The sequence below is a fragment of the Platalea leucorodia genome (genome assembly GCF_965183815.1).
Source record: "Platalea leucorodia genome assembly, chromosome: Z".
NCBI lineage: Eukaryota > Metazoa > Chordata > Aves > Pelecaniformes > Threskiornithidae > Platalea > Platalea leucorodia.
Genome location: NC_138858.1, coordinates 34,083,310 through 34,110,551, shown reverse-complemented (window position 1 = coordinate 34,110,551; position 27,242 = coordinate 34,083,310).

Below are 27,242 nucleotides of genomic sequence, written 5' to 3'. Positions count from 1 at the left end.
CTCTTTTTAAGAATATCGACTGACCTTTTCACTATCTGCAGCTTAGTTTCCTCTCCTAACAGGTCATAAACTGACTTTTCAACTAAGGGCGTGCTTGGAAGATAGTGCATATTGCTTGATTGGGCAGTTCTGTCCCTGAAGTAGCTGTTATGAAGCCTTCTTTTTCTAGACAGAGAACATTTTCCCTCTTAATTTTCAATGTTACATGTAAATTTTAATTGCAGAATATCCCTCCCTGCTAGGTGGTTTTACTTTCCAAGTCCTGTTCTAGTTATTTGTTTCTTGTACAGAAGCCATTTCACCTCATTGTGTATCTTTGTCACCATTCTCTGTACCTTTCCAAGGCCAATTGCACTCTCTTTGAGAAGGATGTGATGGAAATGGAACATTAGTTCAGAAGGGTGTGTATTATAACTTCTGTATGTTGCATATTTTGTTCAGTCTTCCTTCCCTTCTTACTGTTCAATCTGCATTCTTGATAACTACTGAGCAGTGAGCTGATATTTTCACAGAAAATTTCTGAGTGGTAGTAGTTAGTTCATTGTTCGTACAAATGTATTTTTTTTCCCATGTGTGTCATTTTATTTATGTTGAATTTAATTCTTGGCTTTTTTTTTTTTTTTTTTTTTTTTAATCAGAAGGTCCCTTAAAGCTCTTGTGCAACTCAGGCCTCAAATTTAATACCCTGTATACTTGAATACAATCATTAAACGTCATCACTGGGCAATTCACTCCTTTTTGTGAGTCATTTGTGAAACTTAAACAGAACAGCACCAACACAGTCATCAATGGCAGCAGTTAAAATGATCATTTATTCTTATATTGTGTCTCCTGTCCTTAACTTTATTTGTGTAAGGGCTTTCCATCTTTTTATGTGACATCTTACTTTCTCCAAGACTTGTTAGTTAAAGACCTTGTTGAATAATTCTTGGAAACCCAAACAGGCTGTATTGACTGGATCTCTCTCTCTTAGCTACGTGTTTATTGAGCCTTTCAGAGAAGTCTATTAAATTTGTGAGGCAGGTATTTCCTTTACAGAAGCTATCTTGTCTTTTCCTCATTCTATGATATATAACTGCAATAGGGTGTTCAAAACGGCTACTTTTAGTGAAACTGGACCTGTGTCTTTTTTTTTTTTTCAGTCTGTTGAGAATACATTTGTAGACGTCATTTATGTCATCAAAACATTGTTTTCTAGAGGGATATCTGACATGCTGTTTCATTATAGTAACTAGTCTCCAAAGGTGTTCATTTTATACTCAATGGTAAACTGGATTTCTGATAAAAATTAAAAATTCATCTTCACACACATCAGAAAATCACTTCAATGGGCTGCATTATTTTATACTAACAGTGTTATTAACGTATACACAAGAGACAACATACTTCATTTATTGTTTTAAATATAACTGTTTGTAGACTGATTTATGCAATATTTCTTTGGTGTGTTTTTTTTTTTTTTATTGTGGAATTGCACAGTGTAATAATGATCATGTTACTCTTATGCTAGGTATGATTTATGCAAAACTACAATTGTTTGCTTTGTGGCTTTTTGTTTTATTTTGTTTTTACAGGTTAAACCTGGCAACTCTTCCTTTACTCTGCCTGAAAGATATTCTTCAGATTTATGTTTTATTTCTTATTACAGAATCTTAATATGAACACACTTCACAGCTCGAAGTGTAGAAAAAGTCATTAAACTAGCTTTCTAATCAGGAAGGTGTAAAAGTGTAATTAAACTAATGGAACTTAATTATTCAAAAAAATATTAAAGCACATGTAGTACATGTGCTCAATCTTTTGTTTCATATGAGACTTTTGCACTACTTTAAGTTAATATTTGATTGATAGCCATGGAAATCGACACTAAGTATTATTATAATTTACACATAGAATATTCATACGGAAACGACGACTACATGAAAGCACTCATACTCCACTGTGAGCCACTATTACTTTCCTAACATTATGTGAGGAGCCCCTCTGTGAAAACCAATGATTTTTAAACTCCCCAAAGCAAGACAGAATTGTTCAGGACTCTTATAATGGGATACAAGAACTTTAATTTACTGGTGTAAAATCCAGTTTAAATCCAAAGTAGCTTGGTTTTCACTTAAAAAAATGTGTCGTTCAACCATGCTATTGAAGGCTTTGTCAGCAAGATAGAACTCCCTGTGTTCCATTATTTAGGGATTATGTGTTAAAAATAAATAAGTAAAATAAAATCATATATTTTGGTCATTTGTTGTCATTCTTTATGAGCAAAGAGAACAGATTATATTATCATATTTCCACAAAACTGTAGATGAAGACCATTAATGAGTCACTATTCAGAACTTTATCCTGCAAATGCCTGTGATTTATTTTTTGCATTTATAGTGTCTTCATCAATCCAGCAGCTAAGACCTGTTTATGTTTACATTATTTACATTTGTATTTGTTATATTTCCTTTCGCCTCTGACTAATAGCAGAAGTGATCCATCCAAAAAAAATCCTCGTTTCAGCAAATGCTTGACTTTTGGGAAAATATGGAAGAATCCTTTTTTAACTAAGAGTTTCATGGACTAGTCCCAGGTTACACTTTATGGGGAAGTGAAGTGAGCTGCTGAGGCTCTCTGGTGCTAGGAAATTGCCCTGTTGTTAATTCTTGGTCAGTGAAAGGTTGGCTCCTGGGATTTTTGTCACCCTTACTGAAGTTGGGCATATGAAAGAAATTGTCTGAGAGACATGGCAGAGCTAGTCCATTAAGGATTAATGAATTAAAGATTAAGAGTAGTACTTGACCTTAAAGATTTAAAGTACTGAAAGATTATTAAAACATTTCAAGACTTAAAAATTTTAAGTCCAGTGTTTAACAGAGGAGTTAGAGCACATTGCTGAACACTAGTGATATGTACTCTCAGTCCTTTCCCAAAAAATAACCCTCTGAACAGCAGTCCTTCTCAGAGATTTAGATTAGACATACCATTCCAATGCTATGATTTAATTTAAAAAGATCTCAATTTTTCTAGATTTCTTTGCTATCTTTGTATCTGAAAAACAATAACTGATTATGACTAACCTATTTCTTTCGTTGTTTTGCTTCTGGCTAAGAGACAGACCTATACGTGAATTACATTTTTTAAGAAGTTCAGTTACTTGAACAAAAAACTTCTTTTCGAAAAAGACACTTTTCAGAAAGTTGGGATTTTTTTTTTTTTTGCTATAACAGCATATCCTGGCAAGAAGTTCAGAGTTGTTGTTTGGGTTTGTTTTTTTTTTTTGAAACATTGTTTCTGAGATCAGAGAATAAAGTGCAACAAACAGAATTACAAATAAATTATGCTCCTGTTTAGCAAAACTTGTTTCTGTACAATAAATGATAAACCATGGAAAATAAGTCCATAAAAATAAAATAGTTATATTTTTAAGTTAAATTGGATAACTAAGATATCAAACAATAACTGTGAATACTACTCATTAATATGCATTGCATGTGATCTCAAGGATACATTATAAATGTCATGGCTAGAGCAAGAGCAGATTAAAATCATTAACTACATCATGTAGCTTATAAAAACAGGATCACAGTTATGGGAGAGGGTAACTCTTTAATTTCATATTTTTAATTGACTGCTTCCGTAGTTAATTAAACATTTAGTGTAGGTTTTGGTTACAGTCTTAATGGAGATTATTTTAAGCAGCTATTAAATTGAGAATCTTTCATATGAACATTTTTAGTCATAGAAGGAGCTTATTCCTGTTAATAGGTTGTATTGGAGCTGAACTTACTTTTAATATTTAAGAAGTAAGTTAGTATGAAATATCCCACAATAATTTATCGAAATTTCTATTCTCTTCGGCATCCATATGACATTATCAATTGAAATCATTATCTGTGACCGCCCACTTATTCCACTATTTCATTATAGAACATATAAGGACTTTTTCTCAGCAACAAAAAGTACTCTTCATGCCATCCTGGTTGCAAGCTATTTCTTCAAAATAACATAAAAATGCTAAGGCTCTCTTGAAGCTAAACCAAATGCTTCTTTCTCTGTCTTATCTTGAAGATACAGTTAATAAAAGGTATAAAATATATAAAAAGAATCAAAGGTATACATTTAAAACCTTTGCAGGAGTTTTTCAGTAGATGTGGCAGACTGGCTTGCATGTCATACTTTCAATTCTGTGAGACTCTCAATAGGTCATAAATCTCTTTCTGAATGGTTTGGAAAAACTGCAACAGTTTTATCCCTAGTTATTTGTTTTTGAAGATACCCTTGGAAAAAACATAGGAATGTTGTTAACTGATGTACTTTTTTAGTTAATTCCATTGATAAAGTTTCAGAATGTACTGGGTGCTCATATTTATTCTTATCTGGAACCTGAACAGCTTTCTACTCTGAAGACTGGAAAATATGTTTGTTAAGTTTTATATATTACTTGTTCAAATCCTAGAAAACATTGACATTCTTTCATTTCTGTGGGTATGAAAAGTTCCTGCTTTTCACTGTTAAACTTGACCATTGTCGTGCTTTAACCCTATCTGACAAATAAGCACCACACAACCACTCACTCATTCCCTGCATGCCAGTGGGATGGGCAAAGAATTGGAAGGGTAAAAGTAAGAAACAAACTTGTGGGCTGAGATAACAACAGTTTAATAATTAAAAAGAAATAATAATAATTAAAAAAATCGAGGAAAAGTGAAAAAGAAACCATGAGAGATGAAAATAAAACCCAAGAAAAACAAGTGATGCAAATGAAAACAATTGCTAATCACCAACCGACAGATGTCCAGCTAGTCCCCAAGCAGCAGATCCCTGCCAAACTGCTCTTAAGTTTTATTGCGAGCATGACATCATGTGGTATGGGATATCCCTTTGGTCAGTTCTTGTCAGCTGTCCCAGCTGTGTCCCCTCCCGGCTTTTTGTGCACCTCCAACCTACTTGCTGGCAGGGCAGTGTAAGGAGCAGAAAAGGCCTTGACACCGTGTAAGCACTGCTCAGCAATAATGATAACATCCCTCTGTTATCAGTACTATTTTCAGCACACATCCAAAACATAGCCCCATACAAGCTACTATGGAGAAATTTAGCTCTAGCCCAGCCAAAACCAGTACAGTCATAAACATAAATGTCTTCCTATAAATTGTTGACAATGTAACAGTCATATAATACCTCTCATAAAATTTTCCTTCTTCACAATTTTCATTTTTTAAAAAAAAAGCTGTCTTCTGGAAATAGACATGTTTTCATCTGGGGAAGAAATGTTAATTAACTCTTACTTTTTGTTGTAAACAGGAAAATTAGATTGACAAGCTAAGGTTTGTTACAAGGTATTTCAGATTGTGGATATTGTACATCGCATTGGCCCCTCACTACAAGAAGGACATCAAGGTACTAGAGTGTGTCCAAAGAAGGGCAACGAAGTTGGTGAAGGGTCTAGAGAACAGGTCTTATGAGGAGCGCCTGAGGGAACTGGGGTTGTTTAGCCTGGAGAAGAGGAGGCTGAGGGGAGACCTTATTGCTCTCTACAACTACCTGAAAGGAGGTTGTAGCGAGGTGGGAGTTGGTCTCTTCTCCCAAGTAACAAGTGATAGGACAAGAGGAAATGGCCTCAAGCTGCGCCAGGGGAAGTTTAGATTGGATATTAGGAAAAACTTCTTCACTGAAAGGGTAGTCAGGCGCTGGAAGAGGCTTCCCAGGGAAGTGGTTGAGTCCCCATCCCTGGAGGTATTTAAAGGACGTGTAGACATGGTGCTTGAGGACATGGTTTAGTGGTGGACTTGGCAGTGTTAGGTTAATGGCTGGACTGGATGATCTTAAGGGTCTTTTCCAACCTTGACGATTCTATGATTCTATGAACTATAACAGTGCCTATTTGACTGAATTATTATGTTGTCACTGTAGTTCATACAACTGGGAAAGTTTCCACCATTAGTTTGAAGTGCCCATTTCATTTTCACAGAGATAATGCTATTGCTCCTGAGAATTCATGCTTTTACAATTCATGTTTTTTGATTTTCAGAAACCTAAATGTGTGCTTACCAGTTTTTTATGAGAAACATGAGCTTAAGAGGGGCAGAATTATGAAATATCTGTATATTTGAAAAGGCCAAAATATTTGATTACTTGCCTTGGGAATGGCAACACTAAGTTCCATTCATTGCAGATGAAACAAAATAGTTGATCCTTTTTCAAAGGTCCCATTATGAGAATGAAGATCACATAAAGAATTGAAACCTACTTGAACCTTCTTTACATGTGAGTGTATTTAATTCATAAACTGATTGCAGAGGTGTTGGTTGAATTCAATAGCATGAAGAATGCTTTTGGGAAGTGTACACTTTCCTGCCTAGTATTGTGCAAGCTTCAAACTGAGAAGTATGGTGAGAACTTAAAGATTTTTCCAAGTTTTGTGAGCTCCCAAGAAGCTTGTGTTTTCATTAGAATGTTGTTCTGAGCAATGTAACTGCTCAAACTGGATGATATTATTTTGTTGGCTAAACAAGCAACTTTAACCTTTTAGCCATCCTGTGAAGTTGAAAAACTTTTTCTGGGAGTATATGGCCCTGGTTTCCTTGCTTAAATGGAACCTTGAAACCTTTACTTTTCACCTGATTTCTTTATTTCTTTTCCTTCTTTTTTTTTTTTTTTAAACTTACACATATTAGAGTGTCAAAAATCATCAGAAATGGATTGGCTTTTCCAGACAAATGCCTCTAAGTTTTCAGAGTAGTTGTATAATATCACTAAGAGCAATTTTTGTAAATGGTCTGTCATCCAAAGTTTGAGACATCCATTGCATCTTTAAAGTATAAGACAGCTATTACCGTAGACAGGTTTGGAAATTTATGGGCTTCTCGTGAAAGAAAAATACAGTAGCTGCAGACCTTAGACAGATAGTATTACATGCTTGTATATATTCTGCCCTTTACTTCTCATGCACTCATCTGGCTTGGGAAGAAAATAGTCTTGTCAGTGCTTGAAATTAGATATCCTAGTCTAAGAAAAGTGTTTCCTCTATTGCTGATGGCATCCCTGTATACTTGCCCTCTGAAATCATCAGTGATCTATGTAGGGCTTTGTGGCTTCAAAAGTTGTCTTCATCTACTGCAAATATATCCTATTAAACCAATCAAATTTTGCTGGGAACACTTCTTCATTGATGATATGATTTTAAAACTGCTGACTGCTCTTAAAAATAAAATGTTCCCACCAGAGGAAGTTACATTATGGCTGGATTAACTAGATTCTGAAAACTGAAAGTACTGTGATGGTGTACTACTCCACATCACTGACACAAAGTTAAACCTTTTTGAGATTTAGATTAACTAAAGCCTAATAAATGTCCCCACATCATAAATTCTGTAAAAAATAGTGAAGTAAAACTTAAGGAGCACTAAACCAAACAGGACCCCAGAAGAACCTGTACAGGTGCAAGGAGGCATTAGTAGTTCTAATATCAGTTGCACTTTGTAAATCGTTCTGGTAGTCACCCGTAACTAGAGAAGCTTATACAACATTTCCAATTCACAAAATATAAGGTGAGAAGGTACCTGAGAAACATGTAAAGCTCCTCTCTTTCACTTTGCCTCATTGCTGAGAGTGAAAGGAACCATGAGGAATATTCTCCTTTTGGTGCTCCAAGAGAAACAGGGATAGATAGGCTGCTTTCCCCCTCTGGTCTCTCCTGCTGCCCTTTAAAAGCCATGACTAAAGTGTAACTTTGCCCCTGGTTTCTCTTGCCCATGTGGAGGGAGGTGTTAAGGAAGAGACTGTGATAATGCCTTTCCTTGACTCAAGAGACAAGGAGTAGGAATGAGCTTCATGCTTCTATTTTTTCACTTGATGATGGAGGGATTTGAATGTAACCTAGAGGTGAGTAATTTGCAGCCTAGAGAGGGCTGAAAGCAAAAAAACAAAAAGAAAATCAGGCAACACTTGTTCATCTTAGGAAAGAAGGGAAATTTCTTTGAAAGATCTTGAAGTCTGGCAGTATTCTCTGAAGATAACAATAACTGGAGCTCAGGGGTTTCATGCAGCCAACAGAAAGGAAGTGTATCACGCAAAGAGCGAGGCTTATTCTGAACAGTAACTATCTGTAATTCTCAAATGACTGATTTATATTTCCTCTTTATATTGGCAATGTTGTGGGAAGAGCGCCTGTGCTTTTTTATAACCTGTATATAAGAAGTCTGAGAATGCTTGATTTATTTAGGCTGGTATTTAATGCGAGGGTTTGCTTATATACTTAGATTTGCATTGTGCTTTAATATTGCTATCCTGGCCAGCGCATACTCCAGTGTAGGAGTGAAAGTAGTCATGAATATTAGGATGTTTTCACCAGCCATTCTTATTTTGAGCTTGTAAGCCTACAAACTACAAAAAAATTACTGTTTTCATTATTATTTTATGTGAAATGAAAGATGGGTTCCAGTTCAGTAACTGTCAGTGCCTGAAGAAATAACAACCTAAATATTCCAAATAACATCCATAGGAGGAATTTTTTTACAGATAGGTTTAATTTTCCTATCAAGGTAAAATGTGATATAAACAGGAACTGAACTCATGATCCATGAATCCCAGTGTAATTCTTCAGCTACAAGACCATCCATCAATATCATTTAATTGCCGGTTTGGGAAAACTAATATTTGCCCTGCTTTGCTATGACTTGTGTCCTAAAAACAACATAAAGGATGTGAAGTGGAGAGCTCCTTTCCTGGTTCCTATAACTACTCTCAGTATCTTACTTATGCCCTTACATATAGTTTTAGAGTCTCAGTGCTGTATAAGTATACATTTGGTTATTTGTTTTAGTAGTTCTAGAGCAGGAAGATTATATGAAGATCTGAAAAGGTGTTATTTAGGGAGTCATAAGCATGGAGAGAGGATAGGAAATAATTCATAAATATGTAAATCAGATTATTTTTCTTAATAATCATCATGCTTCTGCTTTTAACCAACTGATCTCATAACACAAATAATAGCCTACTATAATGATTAGTGTTTTAGCAACTGATACATAGAATTTATTGAAATAAGCATGCTGTAATATACATATAGAGATAGCTTCTGTATACTGCACTTAATCCGAACAGTCAAAAAGCAGTACGCTGGTAGGCAGTTGTTTTCTCATAGTAAGAAGCTTGAGGGAGTGAGGGGAAAGAGAAAATAACCTTGATTCAAATATTGTGCAAGATTAAAGTCTTCTGAAAAATGCCCTTTCGTTTTCATGCTTTCATTCTGAGAAGAGAGGAAATTGCTAAACGTCTCTAGTGTGATTCAGACACAACATATTTTGCAAAACATATTTGCTGATAAGTATCAGCTTTTATTTTAATTGTGATCATATTTATTTCACTCTTCTTCCTTTTATAAACCCTTCGGCACAGGCACCTCATTTATCTGTTTTGTGAAACACTACATGGTTACAGGGCCCTAATTCTTAGTGCACTAACACAGACATAATAGGCACACTTAATGTAAAAACTATATGTCAAACATATTTTTACCACTGACTGAAATGATGAGTTCACATAATAGCTTTTGTTGGTCTGTAGTATCTGTGACTTCTGTTGTCCATTGATAATTATGACCTATGAAAAGCCATATGGTCTCAGTTTAGCAGAGGATACATATATATTTTGGAAACACAGTGCTTTGCTGCAGTATTGCCATTTTGATAATTAGGGAAAATTTTATATAGTACCTGGAGAAAACAAACCAACACATACGTTCTTTCCACTTGGGTGAATAGACTTGTGTGGTAGGCTTCACTGTTGAGATCCTTTTAAAATTTGGAAAAATAGTGCTATCACCTAGTTCAGCAGAAGCTTATAACTGGAGCAATGGTCTTCAGTCGTGCTCTTTCCCAGCAGACAAACAGATAAGATTTGCAATGTTTTTGAACATTTAGGCAGAAAAGATTTATGGAAAATATGAGGGTAATCAAACATATTTTATATTGAAAAAGATGGGTTGAAATAGATACTCAATGACCAGAGAGTTTGGGGTCGGATTTTTACAGAAGCATCCAAATTCCATTGAAGATCGGTGACGTTTTAATGCCTAATTACTTGAGGCTACTTTAAAAATTGGAGCCATTTTACATATTGGCAATTTACCAGCCCTTTTGGTTTTTTAGCAGGTTTTTTGTTTGTTTGTGTGTTTGTATTCGAGAGAATAGTGTAATCTCACTCTTGCCTTGTACATAATTTCTGAAATGCAGGTTTAATTATATGCTACTCCTACTTAACTTAAATTTCTTTAAGTAAGTGATACTGATCAGAATTTTTCTGATGGAACATATTTTCTCACGAAGTTACTGTTTAATGAAATTACTATCATATTTTGGTTTTGATGCATCTCTACAGAGCAAAACATTGAGACTTTTTTAAAGTTTGAAATAGTTTAAATTAAAAGAGAATGCTATGCATGAAAAATCAAATTCTGAATTTTGATTTTTTTAGTTCAGTACTGGAGTTTAAGACATTGAAATAAAAATAAAGAAAATCCCTTTGGTTTTTGTGTGTTTGTTTTAAATCATTAAAACACAGTATTATTTTTGCCTGAATATTTATTTGAGTTTTAGTTTGTATCAGTTTGTATCGTAAGCTTTGGACAGGTTTGTGGGTGTGCTTGTTCTTTAATTTTTCAATATACATAAACTAAGAAATCCCTTTTCTTAGATTTTGGGGACAAAACCCTTTTTGTTTCTGTCTTACAGCTGCTATAGCTCTATTAGAGAAGAATAAAACAAGACAAAACCAACCAAACAAAAAACACCTAGCATGGGTTCTTGCTTCAGAACACTCAGGAGGTGTTACTGGTGTTCACGAAAGATTCTTAATATATACTTAATTCCTGCCACCAAGCTTTCACTGGGAACTGGGGACAGTAAAAAACTAAATACATACAGTAACATAATAAACTTTGAAGAATCTCCAACATTTACTAGCTATGGGAACACAACCCCCCCTCTGTAATTAACAGGTAAAATAATAATGCTAAGAAAAGCAAATTTCTTATTTATTTAACAAATCAGTCTGTAACTATTCTAGAAAAAACATTTTACTAAATTTTTATAGAATAAATACATATCTAAATGAGTTATCTTTCAAGACCTGTTGTGTGTTCTGAAATCTGAGTGGGGACTTGTTGGGACTTGACAGGTGAAAGTACCTTGCAGTATTATCAGACGGGATCCCAGATCCACAGATCTTTGCTGTTTCTTTAAGTTCTTTATTTGCTATGTACAATGGAAGCAGCTTGGCTAATTTGTTAGTAGCAACGTGTGAAATTGAAACAAATCACAGAGACTTAGAATACTGAGAGAGCTTCAAAGCCTGGTCTGGAGTTTTACTTATGGGTTTACCCAAACACAAGGGGTCTGTTAATGAGACGGGCCATCCTTAGGCCATGGATGTCTCCTGTCTAGACAATTAATATATGCAGTGATTTATGGTGCTGTGTTTGATTAGTAGTCTAGCTAATTCAATAAACTTCTGTGAAAATTTTTGAATCATATGTAATACTTTGTCATTTTTTATTATAATGCAAACTTGCCTTTGAATTAATGAGACAGGGAAATAAAGTTGCTGTATTAGGCAAGAACCTTCACAAATAAAACTGCTTTAGGATGCTGTTTCTGTCTTTTGTAGGAGTTATAGGCATATGTTCACATGAACAGTAGGTAATAAAGTCAGACCACGGTGAAATGTTCATGTTGAAGCCATATATTGTTAGAATGGAGCCACATACACCAAAGAATTAATGAAACTTTCTGTGTATCTTTTCTACTGTGTGGAACTATCTGATAAGGTAATGTCTGATGATAAATTGAGTTTATGGTGAACTGCTAGATTCAATCTTTAGCTATAAATCTCCAAAGCTAACTTCTTTCAACAGAGAAGCTAAAGTCACTGCAGTGTACGCCGTCACTTGAATCAAATTCATCCTGACAAGGATAGTATCTGTTGTGAAATCTTCCTTAAATGGGGTCACAAACAGTTCATAATGAAAAAGCTGAATGGAAAAAAAAATCTCCTACAATAATAGAAAATTTCCTTCAAATATATGTCATAAATTCTTGTTACATCTCAAAATTTTCCAAATTTTCTCCTCTGTGATTTTATTTATAGTTTAATATTACCAAATTAAATTAAATTTTAACATAACCACTTTCTGAAGGAGAAATGGTTTGACCTCTTTTGAGAATTCTTTTCACTCTCAGTCCTCTTGAGCACTTAACCCCATTTGCTGTTTCATGAATATCTGTTTGATAAGGATATAAATGAAAATAACAACTGATAGTTAAGACTGTTATTATTGATTCATTACAGCCTTAAGCTATTACTAAGAACATGTATATTTTAATGTAGGATTTATAAAGCAGACATCTGTTAAATATACTTCTCATTTCCTTGTCACATTCAAATTCTCATTTAGGTTTTGAATCCTCTAGGTTTTTCCTCACTGAAACCTGCTGCTGAATGAATAGGAATGCTTGCTAATAAAGAAACAGTAACTACAGATTTTGGCTGTAAATAGGTAAAGCTACTGCAATAATTGTGTTGTTACAGAGGTTGTGTGACTTTCGTCTTGAAACAGACGGAGAAGTGTTCTTTTAAACCTGCTTCAGTGACAGCATCGCTAATCATAGAGGAAAGCATATAGGAAGAGGGGTCATTCAAAAGATATTTTGTAAAGTGTGACAGAAGTACACATTGGCATATTTTTTGGTTGAAGCATAAAATTTATTTTTCAGTTGTATATTCCTTGCGAATTTGGATTAAAGCAATAGAATAAGCAAATGTAATTAACAAAAGTAAGCTTAATAATGGATTTTCTAAGCATAAGCTTTAAATTAAAATTGAAATTTCAGTGCTTTAGTAAGAATTTCACTATTGAGAAAATGCAGAAGGCAAAAATCAGATACAATAGGTAAATGGGCTGAAATACTTGTGTTCTTTTCTGGTAATCAGAGATCAAAAATAGCAATAACTGGGTGTTCAAGTTGACAAGAAATTAACAGAAGTATGGAAAGGTTTAAAAGACTGAGCTGTCTCAGAGAGAAATAAAAGGTGGACATATAGAAACCAATGAATAGAAAAAAGAAGGTAGATCGGAACTAAATGTTCAGGCTTTTCATGGTGGCAGACTTGAAAAAGGACATGCAAAATGGTTACGTGAAATACTGTTTTTAAAAGAGGATGTAATTAATTGGTGGGACTGATTGCTGAAAGACTGGAAAGTTAGCACAGACCGAGCAGTGATTAGATATTTTCATGGACTATGACAACATCCACAATTACTGTAGACTGCTGCTTTTTGGAATAGGGGAAGGAGATAAGTAAAAAGTGATCTGAAGCCTTAAGACATGAGATAAAAACTAAGAGCTATCATTGTCAGCTACTGTATTCATCTTCTCCGAAAGTGTTTCTTCCTGGACAGTGTCAGAAACACAGCAGTGAAATAAATGAATTATTAATGTCCAATAGTGCAGTAGATCTGGTGATCCACCTTAATGAAAAATGAGAAGGGTTAGTTTTGACAGCATCAATGTGGACCTTCATCTTGACTGATGCAGGGAGAGCACAGAGGGGTGGATAAACAGGCAAATCGGAGAGGGAGTTACCTGACTCTGCAGGGAGGGAAGAGACTTGCACTAGGTTGCAGGAGCCTCTCCAGGCCACACAGTTATGCTGGGAGACCTTTGATTTACACAAGAAGTTAAACTTGTAATTTCCTAGCAATTAACTCCACTTACTGATGGAAGGGAATTTTGTGAATTGATTTGTTCCTCTGGTTCTGCACTGTAGTTTCTTGCTAGTGTTGCCATGAATGATTTATTGAAAATGCTGATAATAATTAATTGCTTTGCAAAGCCAACAACAGGTTTGTTTTTATATGCTGTAATTGACAACAGTTATGTTAAAAGTGTAAGCCTGAAAGGTGCTGAGTATCTCCTTCCCCTGTTGTGTCTTCCTGGTGTGTCTTCTACACCTTTCAATTTTGAACTTTTATTCATACACAAATAAGCCAAATATATCAAAATTTGATTAATACAAACAAAGAAAACATCCCAGAATTACAGGCCTTACTGAACATATGTGAAGTCTTTACTGGATTGTATTCATTGTATTTTATCCCATTTTATATATAAACACAGAGAAGGGTGAGAAAAAAAAAACACCGCAAAAGAGAACAAAACAAAAAAACATAGAAACAAAGAAGTGTCTCTTTAGAGTTAGCTTGTAACACTTTCTGCTTTTATTGAGGCCATCCAAACTGAAGAATAACTTAATTTGTTAGTCTTACTTTCAAGCCTGTTGCAAACTACATTGCTCTGAAGGTTGTGATTCCACTTGTCTAACAAAGAAGTGTATGAGCTGTAAATTGTCACCTAAAGGGAGCTGTATCTTGCTGCCAACAGTGGTTAAATAGGAAAACATAGGAAGTTTGCATATGCAATTGGGACAATGTCCAAGTAATATCGACAGAAAAAAGTTAATATACCACCATCAGTAATCTGTTAATATTTAATGTGAATGATTGGATGAGAAGATGTGTTTAGATGCTAGTTGTTGCTTTTTCAAGAAACACAGGACTTACAAGGAAATATATTAAACATACACTTAGACATAGAAAACTATATAGCATAATTGTTCAAAGGAGGAAAATGCAACTCCTGTTGTATGTACAGAAAGTAGAAGTTATAAATTGATGTCGATGAATTCCATTTCAGTGACAAATAATGATCTAATAATGATCTAAATTCAGTTTTGACAAGATGTGCGAATAACTGAAGTTGACTGATATTTTTAAACTTACTTTTTGAATGTGCTTTATTTAGCAAGTATGTTGGCTTTTACCACATAGAAAACTAGTAGAAATAGGAAATTTTTAAATCGGGAGTGCAGCGTCATTAGAGATAATATAACAAATGAAGTTATTAGCTATACAGCTTTGTAGACATAGAAACCACTTAATTTGGTCCTAATTACTTACAAGAAAAATACAATCCTAATCAATCTGGGAATTACATGTTCAGATATCATCTCTTTTCAGCTACATCTTGAGTAAGAATGAGAATATATTAGCAGGATATTCCAGTTATAAAATGTTTTAAATTCAGTAATCTCCTTAGTGACAACATTCAACTACATTAAATAGTTATTTTTATATGATACATGAGTAAATTCGTACCGTGTTCAAGCTGTAACACTAAAGTTTTTTTTGAGTTATGTAGTATATTCACACATGAATATACTAATCTTGCATAAAATGTTACGGTAATGCTCACAGTTTAGCTGTTGCATCTATTTTAGGTATCTTTAAAATATCATGAAGCTTTTAAAAATGTTTTGCTGCAGTGTATAAAAGTCACATAAACAAGAAATGGCAAACCTGTCATCAAGATTTGACCCTGTTTTATTATTAGTTAGTGTTATGTATATTTTAAATTACTTGAAGTTTTGCTGGATTAACCTGTTGTGAATCATTTCTGAAAACTGGTGTGGTGTTTATCAGTGCTTAAAATGCACTCTAATAGATGTTTGTCTTTTGGCACTGTCTCTGTCTCCTGAAACAGATAGTTTCTGGTCTATAAGATTTATTACAATTAATTAAATCTGATGCTGAAAAATTCTTCGGTGCATATGATATCGCTGCTGAAGTAGTAAGTGGGCTTGTGTGATTTTGATGTCAAATTACTTGATGTGATTTCAAAATCAATTTCAGTGGCATTTCACCAAACTACATTGCTAATAGTTAAAGGGCTGAAATATCATAGTGCCGCCTATGGATTTAGGTGTGCTTTCTCCTGAAGCTTTTTTCTATTTCAGCTTCTTATTTTCTTTAAAAATGCATATGTCCCGCTCAACACTTTTTATAGAGTTAGTTATGTGAATTCCTTCCTTTAAAAATAATAAAAAAATAATTATTCAATTAAAAAAAAAAAAAAAACAAAAAAATTGAGAAAGGTGAATCCACAGAATTTATTCATTTTAAGAATTTTGGATAACAAAAGTTTTGAAAGTTTTGTTTTCCTCTTCTTCTGAAGGAGAACAGAAGTTCCAAAATGTAAAACTCCCCAGAACAGGAAAATCACTTTCTACCTGCTCTTAATCACAATTCAGTCTGTATAGTCTCATGTACGTTTTGTCACGCCCATCCATTATGGTTTTGTTATAATAAAGAACTAAAATATGGAGTCTTTTTCAGGTGATTATGCAGTTTTAGTAAATTTTCTCTTAAAAATATCATTAATCAAGTTATGTGTATTGCACAGCCAAGTAAATTTCACCAATAGCAATGGTTTCTTGCATAACAGACCGTGCTGCATTCCTTAGTTTATATGGATACATACTAAAGAATGTGAACTAATACAAAAAGAGCAAGTACCCCTTTAAAAATAATAAAATAAAATTGCTTGTGAAAAATGTTCATTAAAAAGACATCTTATAATTAGAAAATTAAGAGATTTTGGATTCTTTGGCTCTCATTTCAAAAGTATGAAAAAGTAAATGTGAAAAGAAAAAAAAAAGAATAGTATATGAATGTAAATGTGGTGGATATAATTGGATTTATTCTTATATATTTCTTGCAGTCTTAGAATACTACAGTTTTCTTATAACTTCAGTTGCCTGTAACTTAGCATTTCAGTGTAAGGCAGAATACTTACATTTATTTAGGGTGCTTTATAAAATTAGGAAAGCCGTACTTGAATTTGTTAGCTTTGAAATTTCTCTGGATTTCTACATGTTTGGAAACTGGAATAATATAGCAATGTCCCTATGAAATAATGCTATTATTTATTAGGTCTATGAGTAAAATTGGCTGTCAGTAATTATGACCTATGAATAAGTGAAATACATTGTATTCTGACTCTGAAATACATCATATTGTGACTCTGAAATGTTCAACACATTAAAAAAAGTTAACTTTTTTGTATATAGTAGCAATACTTAATGTTAGGCCACAGATTGATCTCTAGCCCCAAAAGTGAATGACATAGTATATTCATTGGTATATTGATATAACCACTGCAATGCATAAGCTGAACAATGGGCATTAATTCTTACCGCCACGGGAAGTATGCAGTATGGATGAAGTACCAGGACTGGAGTTCCCAAGTGAGGCATATGGACCTTGTCAAGAGGGAAATCAAAGCAATGCACTTGCTTCTCTTTTTTATGCCTTTTTTCCCCCCTCGTATTACCACTAATATTGATTAAGCTGACTAATAAACAATAAAGCAACAATAAGAGTTTTTCTACAAGGAGAAAAGAGCCAAAGTACAAACACCATGTATCCATCTGGAAGCAGAATGAAGAATAAAGTATTTGTCTTAGCTTGTGGCTTCAGTTTTGGAGTCAGCTTTCAGAAACTGGGAGAACAAAAAAGAAGATAATTCATTTGGTTACAGTACTGATATTCAGGCTTCTTCACTGACATCTTTTGGTCTAACTCAGTGAAGACAGAGTCTAAAATGAACAGTAAAAAAGTCATAACTTTTACTCATTGAGAAAAGAAATGAGAGTTCTGGAGTTCAATGTTCAATACCTTTTTCCTGCTCCATCAGCTTCATAACTCCTCCCAAATGCTTATGTACCTGAGGGGCACTTAAGTTAGGTACCTCCATGTTGTTATTAATTTTATTTAGGAATTTGATATTTTTTTCTTCTTCATATTGAGGGGTGCCACTATCAATGCCGCTTACAAATGCCTAATGTAGGTATATGGCTTTTGTTTCATTTTTATCCTCTCAAGAGTGCCTAGAGATTAGTTGTGACAACACAATGTTTCTGTGCTTAACTTCCTTTCTTAGATGTGTGTCTTGGGGCAGCTCCATAGTGCTAACAGAGCACAAATAAAGGAGTTCTGTCAAGGTCTGATAGGGTTTTAATGTCTACGTGACTCAGTAGAAAACCATATAGCAATACATGCCTGGGTCCCAAATGCAGTACAACTGCATTTGAGAAGTAATAGCCGTGACTAATTCAATCAAGCTTAGAACTGCACTGAGGCACCTCACTGCTTCTAGTTCCAAAGCTGGCTTGGACACAGTGAGCTTGAGTATAGCTGCACCACAGGACATGACTTCAGTCATATCACATAGCATTGGTTTATCTCATAGGAGTGTATCAAAATGAATTTGTTCAAGATTAGGAAGTAGTCTGAAACCATCTATATTAAAGTAATTTAGATAAGCAGGGGTGAGTATTCTGGTGACTAAACAGTTCAATACCTGAGAAATTTAGAGATTTAATGGATGCAAAAGTTGACTGTTTTAGCATTGTACTCTGTTAATGTTAATAAACCCAGTCTCTCAGCAAGATGTTTTAGTCTGAGCGTGCTATCGTCCTAATAGTCATACTGCTTCTGGATGGGAAATAGCTTCTGCCCTGCAGTCACTGAATTCAAGGAGAATAAATTCATGTATAACTGAAAAGGACTGTACAGACATATAATTTGGAGGGAAAAGTCCAGTAGTTTATGGGATTGACACTATAATACTTCCAGCCCCTGTCCTAGACAAAAAGGCAACTGGTTTACATGCAAATTGGGTCTCTTCTGCAAAAATGGTTACAAACAAATCTGTTTTTGCGTGCGCAAAGCCCCCGAAGCCCCCAGTCTTACTTTTTATTCCCACACAAAACTACTCACGGAGACTTCTCTGGTAGTAAAAGAAAACACAACATACTTGTACTTTTCCTTAGACTAGTGCAATTATGAAGTATCAAGTGCATCTTGTACTACGTGAAAGTCTGATGCTCAGAGTAAGATCACTAGCCAATTGGTGTTCTGAATCAAAAATTAAGCACCGTTTGCCCTTCCTTACTGCACCTCTGAAGCTGCAACAAAAACAAAGTAACCAGCACAGCCAATTTCTAAAGTGGAGTTAAACTTTTAGAATATTTTTGCATTGCTTTTTCTCCGTTGCTCAACTGTTGCTCTATTTCTAGTCCACTCTTTTCAATGAAAGCTCTATTTCTTTTGCTTTTGCAATAAGTGTCACAGTTTTGCTCAAGATATTGTACCAGTCTTGAAACAGGCACAGTGTTGTAGCCAAAGCTTGTGACATGACCAGTTTGGCTAGCTTTCTTAATTACCTCTTTATAATCTATTATATTTCTGGAACAAAAATGAATCTTTTATACATTCATCCTTGCTGTATATTGGAACCAGAAAACAGATTAAAATCAGAAGTTAATGAAAATAAAAGAATGGACTTAAATAGTCACAACATGCTATTAATTGGGCAGTGCATTTTAAATATCTTTAAAATTTAAGACACTGTAGTTAGTTTGGGTTTTGTTTTTCTTCTTCTTATGTTAAGTGAATGTCTGAGTATAAACACGTTTTCATACTCCGTAGTACATACTCACAGAAATCTCTTCATTTATTTGAAAAAAAACAAACCAAAACAAAACCCATAACCAACTTCTTTGTCTTACTCTAATTCTTACGGAATTCCTGTGGAAGTAACCTGAGAAAAGTATCTCCAATATTGGTTTAATAAGCCGTACTTATTATAACAAGAATAAATGAATATTTTAATTTTTTATAAACATTTCCTAGTTTTCAATAAATGTTTACTTCAAATTGTAGAAAACAAAAAGTATTAAACGTGGTTCCAAATTACAAATATAAGAACAGGTTTATCAAGTGGCATTTATCCTCACTGTCATGTGAGTAAAACAATAAAAATTCTGGCAGCATCAGTTAGTAAGAGGAATTGTCTCCTTCAGTCGCTTCTTTGAAGGCAAATGAAAGAAAATGCTGGAACAAGGAGAAACTGTCTTTCAAATTCAAGAAAATGTATTTCATTACATCTATGAGTTAGGTCAGAATATATCCCAAATGCCTGAGTTATGCATAAGATATATAGGCTGATTTGTTGGTACAAACATTATAAAAATAGTGTAACTGTTAACATTTCACACTGAGCTGCAAACTTGAAGCTGAAATGTGTCCTAAATTTGGGTAGCATTGCAGGTAACATTTGGTTAAAAAGGGTATATAGAAATGTTTTCCCTCAGTTTCTCTCTCCTCTGCTGTTAAGGATCTGGTGCAATCTACTTTAAAGTCTCTGTAATTAACCTAGGTTTTGGTTGCGCCTTTTTTTTTTTTTTTTTTTTTTTTTTTTTTTTTTAGATAGAATTAAAGGCAGATTGTCTGGTCCCCAGCCACGCCCCTGCAGTGTATGACCTAGACACAAATAGCTTTTTCTTGCTACATTTTTTCTGATATCCTACCTAAGGTTGAGTGGTTATTAAGAGAAAAAACAAAATACCTGGCAACAGAAAGTGTAAAGAATTGTCTCCTTTACCTCCTTCCTAAGAAGCCCAGTGAAACAAGATGCTGAAGCAAAGGGCAATAAAAAGTGGTCAGAGTGTTTGTATTGCAGAATACACATGACTACTCAGAGGCTACACGAGCTAACATAAATTAGAGCATCTTTCAAACTGTTGCAATGTGGCTGAGACAGCCACATCATAACTGGCTTGGCTGCATCCTGTTCAGCCCTTTAAACAGAATGTGGATGTTGCAAAGAGTCATTTTGTAAGAGTGCATTAACAATCTTTGTAGCCTATATAGATTAGAGTAAACTACCTATATACTTTCTGTATTACTTGAAAACATGATGAATGGATATTAAATATATCAGAAAGCAAATGTAAGAATGACATTTTTTATTAAAAACCAGGAAAAGTTCTTCAGAGACAATTGTAGTGATATAAAAAATTTCAGACCATCTTCAAGCAAATTAGTCAAAATAGCTGTTAGCTGGATCCTATTCATAAGTATTTCAATGAAGATAATTATGAGGACAGGAAATTAATTTTTAAATGGAACAATCAATTGGAACAATCAGCGAAAAGCATCCAAAGCTCTAGAGATATCATTTATTCCTCGTTATTATTAATTAGACATAATCAAGCATTATAATAGTTAATTAGTTGTAGAGCTACTTTGTGTTTTCTATCCATAAAAAAGATACAAATGAGAAAGTATGAAATATTGTCATATGCTGTATGAAATGTTATATTTAAAATCTAGCTGTTCAGCTGTGAATATGCTGCTATTAAGTTGTATTTTAGTCTGTGATATGGGCATCCTCTGGCCAGAAGTAATATAGGTCTATGTAAATAAATAAATAAATAACAGCATTTCAGAAAAAATGCACAGCAAAACTCCTTAAATGGAATATAATCACCCAGACTTTAAATGGACAAAACATGATGGTTTTGGGAAAGCAAAATTCAGACCTGTGGCAAGTACAGCCCTTTGGCACAAATGACCCAGATAGTTGTATATAGATGGAGATGTTATAGTGGTAACTGGGGCTCCTGGAGCCTGTTCTTCAGTGAGCTGCCAGGATTCACAAGCATATTCTGAACATGAAAATTAAGGACCACAAAGATGATCAGAGGGTTGGAGCACCTCTCCTGTGAAGACAGGCTGAGAGAGTTGGGGCTGTTCAGTCTGGAGGAGAGAAGGCTCCAGGAAGGCCTTATAGCAGCCTTCCAGTACCTGAAGGGGGCCTACAAGAAAGCTGGAGAGGGACTTTTTACAAGGGAGCATAGTGGTAGGACAAGGGGTAATGGCTTTAAACTGAAAGAGGGTAGGTTTAGGTTAGATATAAGGAAGAAATTCTTCAATCTGAGGGTGGTAAGGCACTGGAACAGGTTGCCCAGAGAAATTGTGGATGCCCCATCCCTGGAAGTGTTCAAGGCCAGGTTGGATGGGGCTTTGAGCAAGCTGGTCTAGTGGAAGGTGTCCCTGACCATGGTAGGGGGGTTGGAACTAGATGATCTTCAAAAGTCCCTTCCAAGCCAAACCATTCTATGATTCTATGAAGTACTCGAAGGGTTTTGCAATGAATTCCTGTACTTGAATGAATCCCAGCTACAAGGATTTTTAATCCTCAAAAATATAGTCTTGTTCTTAAATACTTCAAAATGACGGCATCAGTAAATGGTTATTATTGCCTTGCTAAGGATCAGCTCTGCAAGGTGCTGAGCAAAGTGTCACTTACACAACAAAGCTTTAAAGCATGTGCTCAGGCACATAACACCTTTGAGAATAAAGCCTTAAGTGACTTTTTCCCTTTCTACTTTAAAAGATCATCACCCACAGTGGCTGGTTTCTATTTTGGCAAATAGATGTAGAACACAAAATGTACTTACTAAGAATCTTTCTTACAAAATTCAATGTTTTGATTTCCAGTTTAAGGAAGACTAAAAGGACAAAAGTGCATAGAAAAAGGAAACCACTTTGAAGAAAGCCTCAAGAACAGCTCTTAGAATCACTAGAACTCACAAATTCCAAGTTTTCTCTGTGACCTTGAGTATGTCTCTTAGTAGGTCTCCATTTTCTAGTTGATACAATAGGAATATGCAAGTGTATCTACAGGTTCAGCAACAGCAAAAGGAAGAATAGCAGTGGGACCTAGTGGCAAAGGTCCTAGAAAAGGCTGAGGTACTGAATGCCTTCTTCACCTCTGTCTTCACTGGTACGACCTGTTTTCGGCAGTCATCACTTCCTCATAGATAAGCTGGTGAAGTATGGGCTTGACTAGACTAGACTAGACTAGACTATTTCAACTGGAAAGTACCTACAGCAATCATCGAGTCCAGCTGCCTGATCAGTTCAGGGCTGACCAAAAGTTTAAGCTTGTTATTAAGGGCATTGACCAAACACCTCTTAAACACTGACAGGCGTGGGGCATCAACCACCTCTCTAGGAAGCCTGTTCCAGTGTTTGACCACCCTCTCAGTAAAGAAATGCTTCCTAACGTCAAGCCTAAACCTCCCCTGGCACAGCTTTGAACCATTCCCTTGCACCCTGTCATAGGAGACCACTTCCCCTCCTTAGGAAGCTGCAGAGAGCTATGAGGTCACTCCTCAGCCTCCTTTTCTCCAAACTAGACAAGCCCAAAGTCCTTAGCCGCTCCTCATAAGACATGACTTCCAACACTTTCACCAGCTTTGTTGCCCTCCTCTGGATGCATTCAAGGACCTTCATATCCATCTTAAATTGTGGGGCCCAGAACTGCAGGCAATACTCAAGGTGAGGCCACACCAACACTGAATGCAGTGGGATAATCATCTCTTTTGACTGGCTGGTTATACTGTGTTTAATGCACCCCAGAATGCAGTTTGCCCTCTTGGCTGCCAGGGCACACTGCTGACTCATATTGAGCCTGCTGTCAACCAGCACGCCCAGATCCCTTTCTGCAGGGCTGCTCTCCAGCCACTCCTCTCCCAATTTAGACTTGTGCCAGGCATTACTCCATCCCAGGTGCAGAATCCGGCATTTGGGCTTGTTAAATTTCATCCTGTTAATCATTACTCAATGCTCCAACCTATCTAGATCCCTCTGCAAGGTCCTTCAAGAGGGTCAACAGCACCTCCTAGTTTGGTATCATGAGCAAACTTGCTAATGGTGCACTCACCTCCTGCATCCAGATCATTGATAAATATATTGAACAGAACTGGCCCTAGCATTGAGCCCTGAGGAACACCGGTGGTGACTGGTCACCGTCCAGACGTAGCCCCTTTCACTACAACCCTTTGAGCACTGCCCTTCAGCCAGTTCTTCACCCAGCACACCATGTACCCCCTCGTCTCACCTTTGGACAACTTGTCCAGATGGATACTGTGAGGGACGGTATCAAAAGCCTTACTAAAATCCAGAAAAACTACATCCACCGCCTTCGCTTCATCCACTAGGTGGGTGACCTTATCATAGGAGGACATCAAATTAGTTAAACAGGACTTTCCCTTTGTGAATCCATGCTGACTGTGCTTGATGACTTCATTGTTCTTTAAATGCCTTTCGGGAGCAGCCAGTATGATCTTCTCCATAATTTTTCCAGGGACTCAGGTTAGACTAACAGGTCTGTAGTTCCCTGGGTCTTCCCTCACATCCTTCTTGTAAATTGGAATAACATTGGCTAGCTTCCTGTCAGCAGGGACCTCCCTAGACTCCCAAGACCTCTGGTAGATGATCAAGGAGGGTCCTGCCATAACATCTGCCAGCTCCTTCAGTACTCTGGGATGAATCCCATCAGGCCCCATGGACTTGTAAACATCCTGTAGCTTGACAAGAGGACAGTTGGATTGAAAACTGGCTGAATGGCCAGGCGCAGAGGGTTGTGATCAGTAGCACAAAGTCCAGTTGGAGGACAGTCACTACTATTGTACCCTAGGGGTCAGTAGTGGGTCCCATACTGTTTAGCATCTTCATTTTTGACCAGTACAGTAGGATAGAGTGCACCATCAGCAAGTTTGCAGTACATACCAAACTGAGAGAAGAGGCTGATAAACCATATATATTATATATATATATTGCCATTCAGAATGACCTTGAGTGATCTTGAACTGGAAAAACAGGCTGACAAGAACCTAATGATGTTAACAAGAAAACAAAGTGCCAAGTCCTTCACCTGGGGCTGAATAATGGCATGCACCAGTGCAGGCTGGGGGATGATGAGTTGGAGAGCAGCTTTGCTGAAAAGGCCTTGAGGGTCTTGGTGAACACCAAGTTAACCATGAGCCAGCAGTATGCCCTTGCAGCAAAGATGGCCAGCACCTTCCTTGGCTACATTAGTCAGAGCATCACCTACAGGTTGTAATAGGTGATCCTTCTCGGCACTGATGAGACAAATCTGGAGTGCTGGGTCCAGTGCTGGGCTCCCCAGTAGACAAGAGACATGGACATTCTGAAGCAATTACAGTGAAAGGCCACAAAGATAATCACGGGACTGGAGCTTCTGACATGTGGGTAGAGTCTGAGAGACCTGGGAGTGTTTAGCTTGGAGAATAAAAGGCTTGGGGATCTTATCTATGTGTTTGAATACCTGATGAGGTGCAATAAAGAAAATGGAGCCAGACACTTGAAGTGTCGCCCAGTAACAAGGCTAGAGGCAATAGGCTCAAAATGAAACAGGAAATTCGGTTTAATCTGTTTAAAAAACTTTTTTTTTACAGTAATAGTGATCAAAGGCTGGAATAACTTGTCCGGAGAGGTTGTGCAGTATCCATCATTGGAGTTATCCAAACACACCTGGGCAGTCTTCTGTATCTGACTGTCCTCTGCACCAGGGTGGGACTGGGCAATCTCCAGAAGTGTGGGCTAGCTATAGCCTTGCTGTGATTGGGTGATTTATCTTTCACGACAGGTGAAATGCATGTTGGTATGGGAGGCAAATACAAGACTTATAAGTGTCTAAACCTGGGATTGTTTTTTTCTATTGAGTGAACACATTGGGCCTACGGTATAGCAGAGGTTTGCTGACATATATTGTAAGTATGAATTATGTAATAATTATACAGGGTTCTGAAGATATGAGTGCTAATTACATACTATGTTTCTGAATGTGAGTTTATATTACTAGTGATAATGCTTCAGCTGGTAAAAGACTTGAAAGCTTGCAAGCATACTATTATTATGCTCTTCTCACTTATTGTGTAATAAAAGCTGTATAAAATAGATAATGCACTGTATTCTACTTTGTCTCATAATTTGAGTGAAAAACAACCCTATTACTTAATCATCTCTCCTTTTCTCCTTTAAAAGATGTCATTAATGAATGTCTTAAACTCCATGAATAAGTAAAATTATATATTCAGAGTGTAAATGTTTTAAAACTCCAAAAATGTATCTAGAATAATTTAATTGAGTCCTGAAGATATGTGGAAAATGAAAACTGCTCCTGGCGAATTAATAGTAGCTCTGAATATTCAAATAGGAAAGAGTGGAAAGTGCTGTTATAATTAGGGTTAAATGAATGGAAGCTGCATTTATAGCTGTTATTCTTAGCTTTTTGTGATATTTCTTTGAAGGCCATGGTACTGTGTTCTTATTGTATTTTTCTAATGAATGAGTGATGCGATGCCGGTTAATTTAAAGCATACATTCTTTTAACATTGACAGCAGCTATACAAAAATGGTATCTTAAAAATCTAGTTTAAGAAATGCATGATTTATTCTGTGAGCCACTGTTCTTTTTCTTTTCTCTTAATGAACTTTTGCTTATGTTTTGATATTGAGCAAAGAAGTAGCTGCAGCCATATGAACATAGGTCTTTTTTAAAAGAGTATGTTTTTTTTTCTTAAATGCATTAACAGTGAAACCACCACACAAAAGGTACAACTAGTAAACTATACTTTGTCAACACTACAGAGTAAGTTATTACAATAATACAAATTATATTCAGCCAGGACAATATAGCATTCACAGGCCTTTTAATAATCAAATGAAAAACTGCAACGTTCAGTATAGAATGGGGTAAATTCCTGTTTAAGGTTATAAAAAAAATAGCAGTCATTACTAGTATTCCAAAAGAAAATGCTAACAGAATTTTCTTTTTACTGATTTCAGTGTTATTAATACTTCAGTAGTGGGTTTGGGTGCATTTGCTAATATATTTGTATAAATAAGTCTGTCTGTTAGTTCTAAGAATACTACTATACAATAATGACATATCTATTGCATATTCTGAAAGATTTAATCATAGTTTCCCTGTGAAGTTGCTATGCTAAAACCATCATTTTTGCAATGCAGAAAAGGCCAGGTTGAAATGTCTTTGTTTTTCTGTAATACTGATTGGCATTGTACACACTTGAAATGTTCAGTGTTTAATTCATGCTCTGTTTCTGAATGGGGTTAATAATTTGAGGCAGCTTATGATATAATGAACTGTCAAGAAGGTTTACAAAAATGGATCTTCAAGCAGCACTAGATCTTTTTTCCTTATTCTTTTTTTTGTCTTTAAAAATAAATCCTTGAGAGATGAGGGCGTTGTTTTAGTTTATTTATGAATGAATTTAGGTCTCTAAATAATTTATTTATTTTTAATAGAAAATTATTTTAATTTCTAAGGGAAAACATTGAAAATAATCCTGAGTGTTAAATAAAAAGCTTATTCATTGAAGTAGCGGAGATAAAGACATAAAAAAATATTCCTGGCAATTTCATTATCTTTCAAGCAACCTTGATCATAACTCATCACACCCCAGCCACATTCAATAAGTAGCCCAAATATCATTCTTTAGAGTCTAATATAGTCTATTTACTGTTATGTGTTAATTCTAATGTCTAATCCTTTTCTCTCTGTCTCTGTGTCTCTCTGTGTCCTGCCCTCCCCCTGCCCCCTCTCTCATATATAAGCATCTATGGATTTGAGAATTTCAACTGGCAAGAAGCCTGACTGTGATTCAGAAACTGAGGGTTTGTCCAT